At 51.7% G+C, this 9,627-nt stretch overlaps 1 long non-coding RNA gene across 3 annotated transcripts; it reads left to right on the top strand.

The window, feature by feature from the left end:
* Nucleotides 1-6,664: 6,664 nt before the first annotated feature.
* Nucleotides 6,665-9,056, top strand: LOC4325787 (uncharacterized). Of its 3 annotated transcripts, none has more exons than XR_001544102.3 (5): nt 6,665-7,338; nt 7,682-7,886; nt 8,123-8,219; nt 8,358-8,445; nt 8,525-9,056. It is a non-coding gene; the product is annotated as an uncharacterized lncRNA (long non-coding RNA). The 3 variants fall into 3 exon arrangements; XR_001544104.3 differs by having other exon boundaries at nt 6,665-6,885; XR_001544103.3 differs by having other exon boundaries at nt 6,665-6,885; nt 8,128-8,219.
* Nucleotides 9,057-9,627: the final 571 nt, after the last annotated feature.

The following is a 9,627-nucleotide window of genomic DNA, read 5'->3' on the forward strand; positions in this document are numbered from 1 at the left end:
TTACCATCTACTACACGGCTTTTATTTCGTCATATATTCTCATGTATTGGAAAAAAGAAAAAAATAACATTCAGAAAAAACATGCAAAAAAACCACGCGAGAAAGTAATTATCAGAAAAAATAGGCAAAAAACATGCGAGAAAAGCAAAACAAAAAAGGGGAGAAAATATGGTTTTCGTCACCGGTAAAAAAAGGGAAAAAAACATGTTAGGAACAAACTGTTAGAAAGAAATGCGCTATTTGTAGAAAATGGCTTCAGAAAATCACGCGAGAAAAAAAACGCCGTTTATAAAAAAAGACAAGCCGCTCATTAAAATACAAACATTGTCATTCAATGATTATGCATGAAAAAGTATATTATTATTAGAATTTTTTTCACACGTTGCAACGCACGGATATTTTTGCTAGTACGTACGTACGTACATACATACATACATACCTACATATATATATATATACACACATATACATATACATATATACATATATACATATACATATACATATACATACACATACATACATACATATATATACATATATACATATATATATATATATACATATATATATATATATACATATATATATATATATATATATACATATATATATATACATATATATATATATATATATATAGGACACTCATATGGGGCACCATGGTGCCCGGGCACCATGGTTTCAAATGCACAAAATCACTTAAATTTTTCAAAATTTTCAAATTGTGAGTATATACCTAGTTATAAGAATTCGATTCATACTGTCGGTGATATGGGACCGGGAGTATCATGACCAGAGGCTTGAGGCAGACGCAATCGCCCACGTGGCCTGGCACCTTCGGGGACGTCGGGCCCGAGGGTGAGGTGTCCGCCCTCCTCCTGATTTCCCCCGAGGGGGGGGGGGGTCGGGTTGCGCTTGCCCCGGCCCTGAGGGCCGAGGCACCCCGACCCCTTAAGGAAGTCTGCGCCACATATATGGGATAAGTGAGCACAGCTGTGCTCACCTAACAGCATTTATTGCAGTCTGGTCAAGCGTGTCACGCTGCATGCAACGCAGTACAGCGCGTTCCTTTATCCGGTCTGTGACCAGTCACAGACCGGTCAGATCACGGGTTAGGTGGCGACTGGCGGTCTGACGCACGCCTTGCCCCATCCCGTCAAGACGAAAGCCTCTAGGCACTCGTCTCAAGCCGGAGCTAGCGTGTTATCTCTTAGAGATGGCACGTTAGCCCTGGTCAGATTTATACCAGGCTTCATCCTAACCATTACAGGCAAGATGTTGTGTGAAGAAGGGCAAAAATGCACGTTGCTAAGCTGACACGCGGTGGACAAGAATGACTGATTTGTGACCGGTCTGACACTGCTCATGTCGTCAGCGCACAGCCACGTTCCCACGACGCGCCTGCCCCCGGCAGAAGTGGAGGTAGGTATGTGCCGTCCCATCAGAAGGACGTTCGGAGGGCAACCGTGCAAATCTCCGTCCATTTATGTAAAGAAGAAAAGTCCAGTTTGGAAAGGGAAGGGTGCATGTGGTATCCCCTTGAAGTATAAAAGGAGGACCTTGCCCATAGAGAGGGGATTGATGATTCTTTCCAGATTCAGAGCCTAGAACAAGGGAGAGGTCGGCTCACACTTTGTAGTTCTTCCACTCACAAATCCACCAAAACACAGGAGTAGGGTATTACGCTTCCCAGCGGCCCGAACCTGTATACATCGTCCGTGTCTCGTGTTTCTTCCTGGCACGCGATCTTTCCACACACAGCGAGAGCTTGAGATCTCACCCTAAGCCCCCGGCCGAACCGGCAAAGGGGGGCCTGCGCGGTCTCCCGGTGAGGAGCCACGAGCTCCGTCATCTGGCGCGCCAGGTAGGGGGCTCAGCGTGTGTTTTCTGAGCTCTCAGACTCTTCCGTGTGCGCCAAGTTTTTCTTGTTCAGCCTAATGGCCGAGCAAGGAAAAGCGCACGACCTCTCTCCGAGTGTGAGCGGCGACGATGGGGAGCCGAATCCACGCCGTCGAGCTCGTACTCCCCCACCTCCTCCGCGCCAAAGCCCTAAGCAGGGGGAGGCGCTTGAGAGGGTCGACAAATCCGTGGCATCACCAGTCGCAGGTGATGCAGGAGAACGGCGAGATGGGGAGCGTCGCCTCCTCGTCTACGGCGACGGCAGCACGCCTCAGGGTGCGCTTCAGGCTGCTGGCGCGCTTCTACGACATCCGCCTGTCGTCCATGACCCGGAGTCTCCAGCCCAACGGTGGCTGGAAGACGTGGCCAACTTGGTCATGACGGCACAGCAGCGCCTGGGTGCTGGTGGACGGTCCGCCACCACCAAGACCTCCGGCGCCGCCACCACCGGTTCCGTGTCATCGAGGCGGAGGGCGCGGCGAGCGGCGGCGGCTGCACGTCATTCGGCTGCCACTCCCTCGTCGGCACCTTCGACTCGGGAGGATCAGCATGGGGAGCCGGATGCCCGCCTCAACATCGAGCGCCGGCGTAATAGCCGGCGTACTCCCCGCGCAATGGAGGGCGCCTCTTCGTCCAGAGTGTCACCTCGACATGGACGTGAGGACCAGCCCTCCGTGCCCCCGGCTGGTGGTGTTGGCTGTAGAGCCTTTGTGGCGAGTCTTCGGAATGTCCGTTGGCCCCCAAGGTTCCGGCCCACCATCACCGAGAAGTACGATGGGAGCGTCAACCCCACCGAGTTTCTCCAGGTCTATACGACCGGGATCGAGGCCGCTGGGGGTGACGACAGGGTCATGGCGAACTTCTTTCCCATGGCCCTAAAAGGACAGGCGCGGGGTTGGCTAATGAACCTGCCACCCGCGTCGGTCCACTCCTGGGAAGATTTGTGCCAACAGTTCACCATGAACTTCCAAGGCACATATCCGCGCCCAGGCGAAGAAGCGGACTTGCATGCAGTACAGCGAGGCGATGATGAGTCGCTTCGCTCGTACATTCAGCGGTTTTGCCAAGTCCGCAATACCATACCATGCATCCCTGCACACGCGCTGATCTACGCGTTCAGGGGGGGTGTGCGGCACAACCGCATGCTCGAAAAGATCGCTTCCAAAGAGCCCCAGACTACCGCAGAGCTTTTTCAGCTCGCGGACCGAGTGGCTCGCAAGGAGGAGGCCTGGACCTGGAACCCCTCCGGTTCCGGAGTGGCAGCTTCGGCCGCCCCCGGATCCGCCGCTCAGACAGGGCGGCGTGACAGGAGGAGGAAGAAGAGGTCAGCCCATACCGACGACGAGGGTCATGTCCTCGCCGTCGAGGGCGCTCCGCGGGCCACCCGAAAGGGGAGGCCAGCGAGCGACAAAAAGAAGGAAGCCGACGCTCCCTGACCTCGGCTACTTGGAAGAGCGAAGGCGGCGCGCGGCCCTTCGAGCCGCGCGCTACCAGCAGAGCCTGCGGCGCTACCATCAGCGCCACGACCGGGCCCGATCACTCTGCGTCGACGACCTCGTCCTACGCCGCGTCCAAACGCGTGCTGGACTGAGCAAACTCTCACCAATGTGGGAGGGTCCGTATCGAGTGATCGGCGTCCCCCGGCCGGGCTCCGTTCGGCTGGCCACGGGCGACGGCACAGAGCTGCCTAACCCGTGGAACATCAAACACCTTCGTCGCTTCTACCCCTAGTGGGGGTCGGGTGTCAGGTTTTGGGCTCGGGCCAACCCCGCACCCCCCCGGGCGTGCAGGGTTGGCCGGGGGCTTATCTTTTTTCTCTTCCGTATTTCAATAAAAGCATTTTCGATTTCCTAAAGGCTGTGTCTGTGCTTTTGTTTCCTTTTGAAGAATCTTGACTTGAAATAGGTCACTCGTGTTCAATCCTGCCCTCGGGGGCTCGGGTCGGCTAAAATCGCCAAACGGGGCCCAGAACCGAGCCGTGCCCCGGGGCGTGGTGAACTCCGGGGGGGAATCGGCAAAAACCCACAATCGGGTCACCCATAACCCTCGGTCACCACGCTCCCGGCCTGGCCAGTCTCGACATGTGGATCTCCCCAGGCACTAGCCCCGACCCGAGCCATTTGAGGACTAGGACCTGGGCACGAGCCCTTGATCAAGCCAAGACGCAGAAGGACCGCGGCACAGACCATCCTCGTCTCATACACACAACAAATAGAATTGACATAGAAATTTCCTCTTTATTTGGTTGCAGATTAAATAAGTCTATACAAGAAGGGGGCCCGAAGGCCTCGGAAGAAGAAAGAAAAAGCTATTCAAGATTGGCGGGGGCCTGGGGGCTCACTCCGACGCGCCCGGGTCACCAGCCTTGTCGTCGCTGTCGTCCGCACCACCGTCGCCGCCCTCCTCGTCGGAGTCGAGGGCGAACGCGAGCCGAGGGGCCATACCCTCGAAGCTGTGGACGATGTGGTCGGCGGCGTCCCGGACCTGCGCGCGTGCGCCGTCCTCGGTTCCGGAAGGGAACTCTTCCAGCGCTACCCACGGGGAGAAGTCAGGGTCCGAGAGGCCCCCAAGCCGAACGGCGGCCCAAGGCCCCCGACGGCCGGAGTTGGCCCTCCGCCTGCTTGTCCGACGGTGTCAGGCGCCCCCGACCCTCAGGATAGCCTCGGGGCCACTGCGGGAAGGCCGCGCCTGTCGCCCTCTTACCCCGAGGATATCGGCGCAGAAGCCGAGGGCGCCCCGCGCTGCCTCTCGGATGAAGAGCGCCCTGGAGATACGGCCCCTAGCGAAGAGGATCGGCCCCGCCGAAAGGTGCAGCGGCCCGTCTACTTTGTTAGTGAGGCCCTCCGGGACGCCAAAACCCGATACCCTCGGGCCCAGAAGATGCTATACGCTATTCTGATGGCTCCGAGAAAAGCGCCATTACCGTATCTCCAGGCGAGGCAAATCGGCTCGCCCAGATTCGTGCGCCTCTCAGGTGATGTGGCAGTCTTGAAGAGACCGCCCATTATTGACAGACAAATTACCATTACCGGTGTGCATGGTTTGAGACCGTTGGGTTTTTGCCCAACTATGGAGACCGGTCCCACCTGTCACCAGGCTTTAGGAGTGGCGTCACACCTGACCGCTTCCCTTGGGAAGGGAAATTGCTCTGGCATAACGCCGGGGGCTACTGTCGGTGATATGGGACCGGGAGTATCATGACCAGAGGCTTGAGGCAGACGCAATCGCCCACGTGGCCTGGCACCTTCGGGGACGTCGGGCCCGAGGGTGAGGTGTCCGCCCTCCTCCTGATTTCCCCCGAGGGGGGGGGTCGGGTTGCGCTTGCCCCGGCCCCGAGGGCCGAGGCACCCCGACCCCTTAAGGAAGTCTGCGCCACATATATGGGATAAGTGAGCACAGCTGTGCTCACCTAACAGCATTTATTGCAGTCTGGTCAAGCGTGTCACGCTGCATGCAACGCAGTACAGCGCGTTCCTTTATCCGGTCTGTGACCAGTCACAGACCGGTCAGATCACGGGTTAGGTGGCGACTGGCGGTCTGACGCACGCCTTGCCCCATCCCGTCAAGACGAAAGCCTCTAGGCACTCGTCTCAAGCCGGAGCTAGCGTGTTATCTCTTAGAGATGGCACGTTAGCCCTGGTCAGATTTATACCAGGCTTCATCCTAACCATTACAGGCAAGATGTTGTGTGAAGAAGGGCAAAAATGCACGTTGCTAAGCTGACACGCGGTGGACAAGAATGACCGATTTGTGACCGGTCTGACACTGCTCATGTCGTCAGCGCACAGCCACGTTCCCACGACGCGCCTGCCCCCGGCAGAAGTGGAGGTAGGTATGTGCCGTCCCATCAGAAGGACGTTCGGAGGGCAACCGTGCAAATCTCCGTCCATTTATGTAAAGAAGAAAAGTCCAGTTTGGAAAGGGAAGGGTGCATGTGGTATCCCCTTGAAGTATAAAAGGAGGACCTTGCCCATAGAGAGGGGATTGATGATTCTTTCCAGATTCAGAGCCTAGAACAAGGGAGAGGTCGGCTCACACTTTGTAGTTCTTCCACTCACAAATCCACCAAAACACAGGAGTAGGGTATTACGCTTCCCAGCGGCCCGAACCTGTATACATCGTCCGTGTCTCGTGTTTCTTCCTGGCACGCGATCTTTCCACACACAGCGAGAGCTTGAGATCTCACCCTAAGCCCCCGGCCGAACCGGCAAAGGGGGGCCTGCGCGGTCTCCCGGTGAGGAGCCACGAGCTCCGTCACATACCTATACCTATCAACAAAACAACTCAAATTTAACTTTATTTCACAATCCATGATTACATACCTAACTAATTATATGTATGGATGCTATATACCTAGAATCAAAATCTAACAAAAACAAGTTCAAATTCAGTTCAAACTTGCTTTCAACTAGTTAGTAAAGTAGTTAATATTAATACCTAAATAATTGAAAAAGTTTCATGCTCATTTGAATTGGGTATATACTCAATTTCAACAATGGTGCCCGGGCACCATGGAGCACCAAACAAATTTACTATATATATATATATATATATATATATATATATATATGTGGATATACTATACTACAGATGGATTGTGTTGTACTAAAACGCACCCCATCCCCTACACCCCTCCCCACCCCACCCCACCCCACCCCCAAAGAAAAAATCGAACGTCCGAAACCTTGGCCAACCCCTAAGTAAATCTGTTATTGATAGTAGTAGTCCACCGTACATAATTATTCTCACACCATAACTAACCAGCATTTTTCCCCAGTTCTTCGGATCTGGACAGGCAGGAGCAGGAGGCGATGGTTTCCCAGAATGAGAGTCCGACGCCCCTTCCCTGTCGCCGGCGTTCGTCCTTCCCCGCTGGTACTCCCGTTCCGCTCAGCCACGGCTTCGACCTCCACCGCCACCGCCGGGCCTCCACCCCCGGCATCAGCTTCCTCTACGTCGCCCCATGGAGCTCCACCGCCACTGGTTAGCCCCGTATGCCGTCACCCATTTCCTCCTATTCCTCCGCTCTAGGTGGCGATGGTCGCCGCCGCCGCCCCACGTGCTTCCAGTGCAGGCGGAAGCGGAAGGCAGCGGGCTCATCCAGCGTGCGGATGGGCGACGATGTGGATCGTGGCCGTGGATAGGGAGCCCTTCTTCAACTCGACGTCGGGGAGGAACGACGGTCGAGGAGGATGGCTTCGCCGTTGCTGTTGTCCACGTCGATCTGCTCCTCATCCCCTTCCTCTCCAGTAATATGTGGATCGAGGGTGGTGGGACATCCCCTCCGGCGGCGAATCAGGGTGGCCTTCCGCAGCATTTTCTGATGAGGGGTGGTAGCGGATCTGGAGGTCCCATACCAGTTCTGCTCGTGGAGAGGGAGGAGCCAACCTACTCTGTTGCCAACTTGCTATCTTGACAACTGCGTGGTTGCAGTAGGCAAGTTGGCAGTCCTGATCGTCATCCTCAATATTGCAGCATCAGGCCCTTTCCCCCTTCTTAATTTTTTGTATTAGTCGTGAATTACTCTTTTCAATTTCGAACTTGTTTGCATCAAGAATTTTTGCTGTTCGTATGTATATATTCTGATCTTGTTTGCATAAAGAATTTGGCCAATATTTGGAAGAACTGAAAGGATTGAGCTTTTGCTTATAATCGAATCAATTCTTGATTTCTTGCAATATACAATTTGTGATTTTCTTTTGCATGCCTGATAATGTCCTCATAGCTAACAGAAGCTTGTCCTTCTGATTGATTTGGTTGTCTGCCACGTTCGTTGCAGGCTACCTGTTCGACGGAATGCAACAGGGAGACAGCTTTTAACCTGGATCGTGTTAGCTATCATTGGACGGTGCTGCCGACAGAGTACAGCTCGGCTGCAGGACTCAAGGAGGAACAACCACGACTTGCAGCAGATGCCCAAATCCCAATTTCGCGTCCTGCCTCTTTCTTGTGATTCAGTTTGCATTTGCAAATGCCATTTACAGGTACAGCTGTTCTGAATGCTATTTATACTAATATCCCTTTCATTTCAGAGTAGGTTGACAACCCTATGTTGCCTTGACAGATCTGGATATAAAAAAAATTCTAAATATGCCAGCTTACTTTTATTGCTTTGCACAATAGCAGTATTATGCCTACGAAATAGTAGTTTTATAGTCATGAAATGCAGCTGAGTTGACTCTTTATAGCAATTTGAGTAACAGTCCTCTCTGTTCCTCAGAGCAGTCCTTGTAGTGCTGTTGGCTGGCATATCGCCATTGGTCTCAACTCTTTTGATGTCCAGCTCTAGCCTCTAGGACACCAGATCAAACCGACTGGTTAGTGTCTCCTATTGGACTATGTTTTATTGTTTCCTGTTGAACATACCCTTTTTTCTCTGTATATTTTTGACAGAACAGACATCTTCAGACTAAGGTCTAAATTTTACTGAAATTATTAACTTCTAATTCTTCCAGGCATCAGCATCTGCAATGTGCACTTTGGCAGGTGGATGCACATCTTGATGGCATGGTGGTTGGTAATTGCTCTGCTGAAGATGGACATGTATGGACATGTTCTACATTTTTTAGTTGCTCATCTATATCTGAATTTTCTTTTTAATTGTGATTTCATTTGTGTTTAGGAAACTAGAAAAGAACATGAGAAGATTAAGCCAGTGGTGGTGGTGCCACTGGAATGCCATCCTGGTCATTATCCTCAACATGTCCTTAATCAACGCTCGTCGCCGGCGGCCAACACCAAAGGGCAGGGGTGATGCAGAGATGTCAACCCCTTCATCAACGCTCGTCGCCGGCGGCCAACACAAAGGGCAGGGGTGATGCCGAGATGTCAACCCAGGACGAGCACACCACAATTGATGACCTGCTTCGGTGGCAGGCGATGCCCTCTAGACTGATTTTTTTGGTACCGAGTGTATATGTGTGTTTGTAACGATAATGGCACGATCAATTGTAAAAACAAAAAACCATTATACCCGTATTCTAGTGCAGTAAAATATTTACTGCCTTATATATCAGGCCCAATCAATTACTAAGTAACTTTTTTACTCCCTCTATGATTGGATGATTCGAATACATATTAGTAATTTTTTTTACTCCATGAATGTAATTTTGTTTATCACATGATAGAAACAAATTCAATTGTCAAGATATTCCCATGTTCTTGTCAATATGGTTCTTAATAATATTTTCGCCTATGGGCAAATACGAGAAGTGGCTAGCAAATGTTACTTCTTATCTGTTAGTAACTCATTATGGGCAAAGTCTCTGTTAGTAACGCATTTACTCATGGGCCAATACGGGAAGTGCCTAACAAATGTTACTCTCATTTACTAACAGGATTAGTCTTTGATAGTAACTCATTTACTTAAGAATAGTAACTCGATTACTTATCGAAAACATACTGATAGTAAATGAATTACTAAAATCACACATATCATTGTTGGTGGCTGGGCTAGAAAAAGGTGCGGGATTGGTACATCATTCAATCTTTACGTATAGTAAATATGTTACTTATAGTATATTGTGCCACAAACAATCATATAGTAATTAATTTACTATATGTTATTTTTAAAAGGTGAGGGTGAGGGATGTGGGGTGGGTGCGGCTGGGCTAGAAAAGGTGCGCAGGGGGGGGGGGGTTAGGGGGAGGGTGGGGGTGGGGGGTGTTTGTGAGGGGAGTAGTTTAGTTATAACGCACCCTAAGTGCGGTTTAGCACATCCCTATA

Source organism: Oryza sativa, chromosome 1 (assembly GCF_034140825.1).
Source record: "Oryza sativa Japonica Group chromosome 1, ASM3414082v1".
NCBI lineage: Eukaryota > Viridiplantae > Streptophyta > Magnoliopsida > Poales > Poaceae > Oryza > Oryza sativa.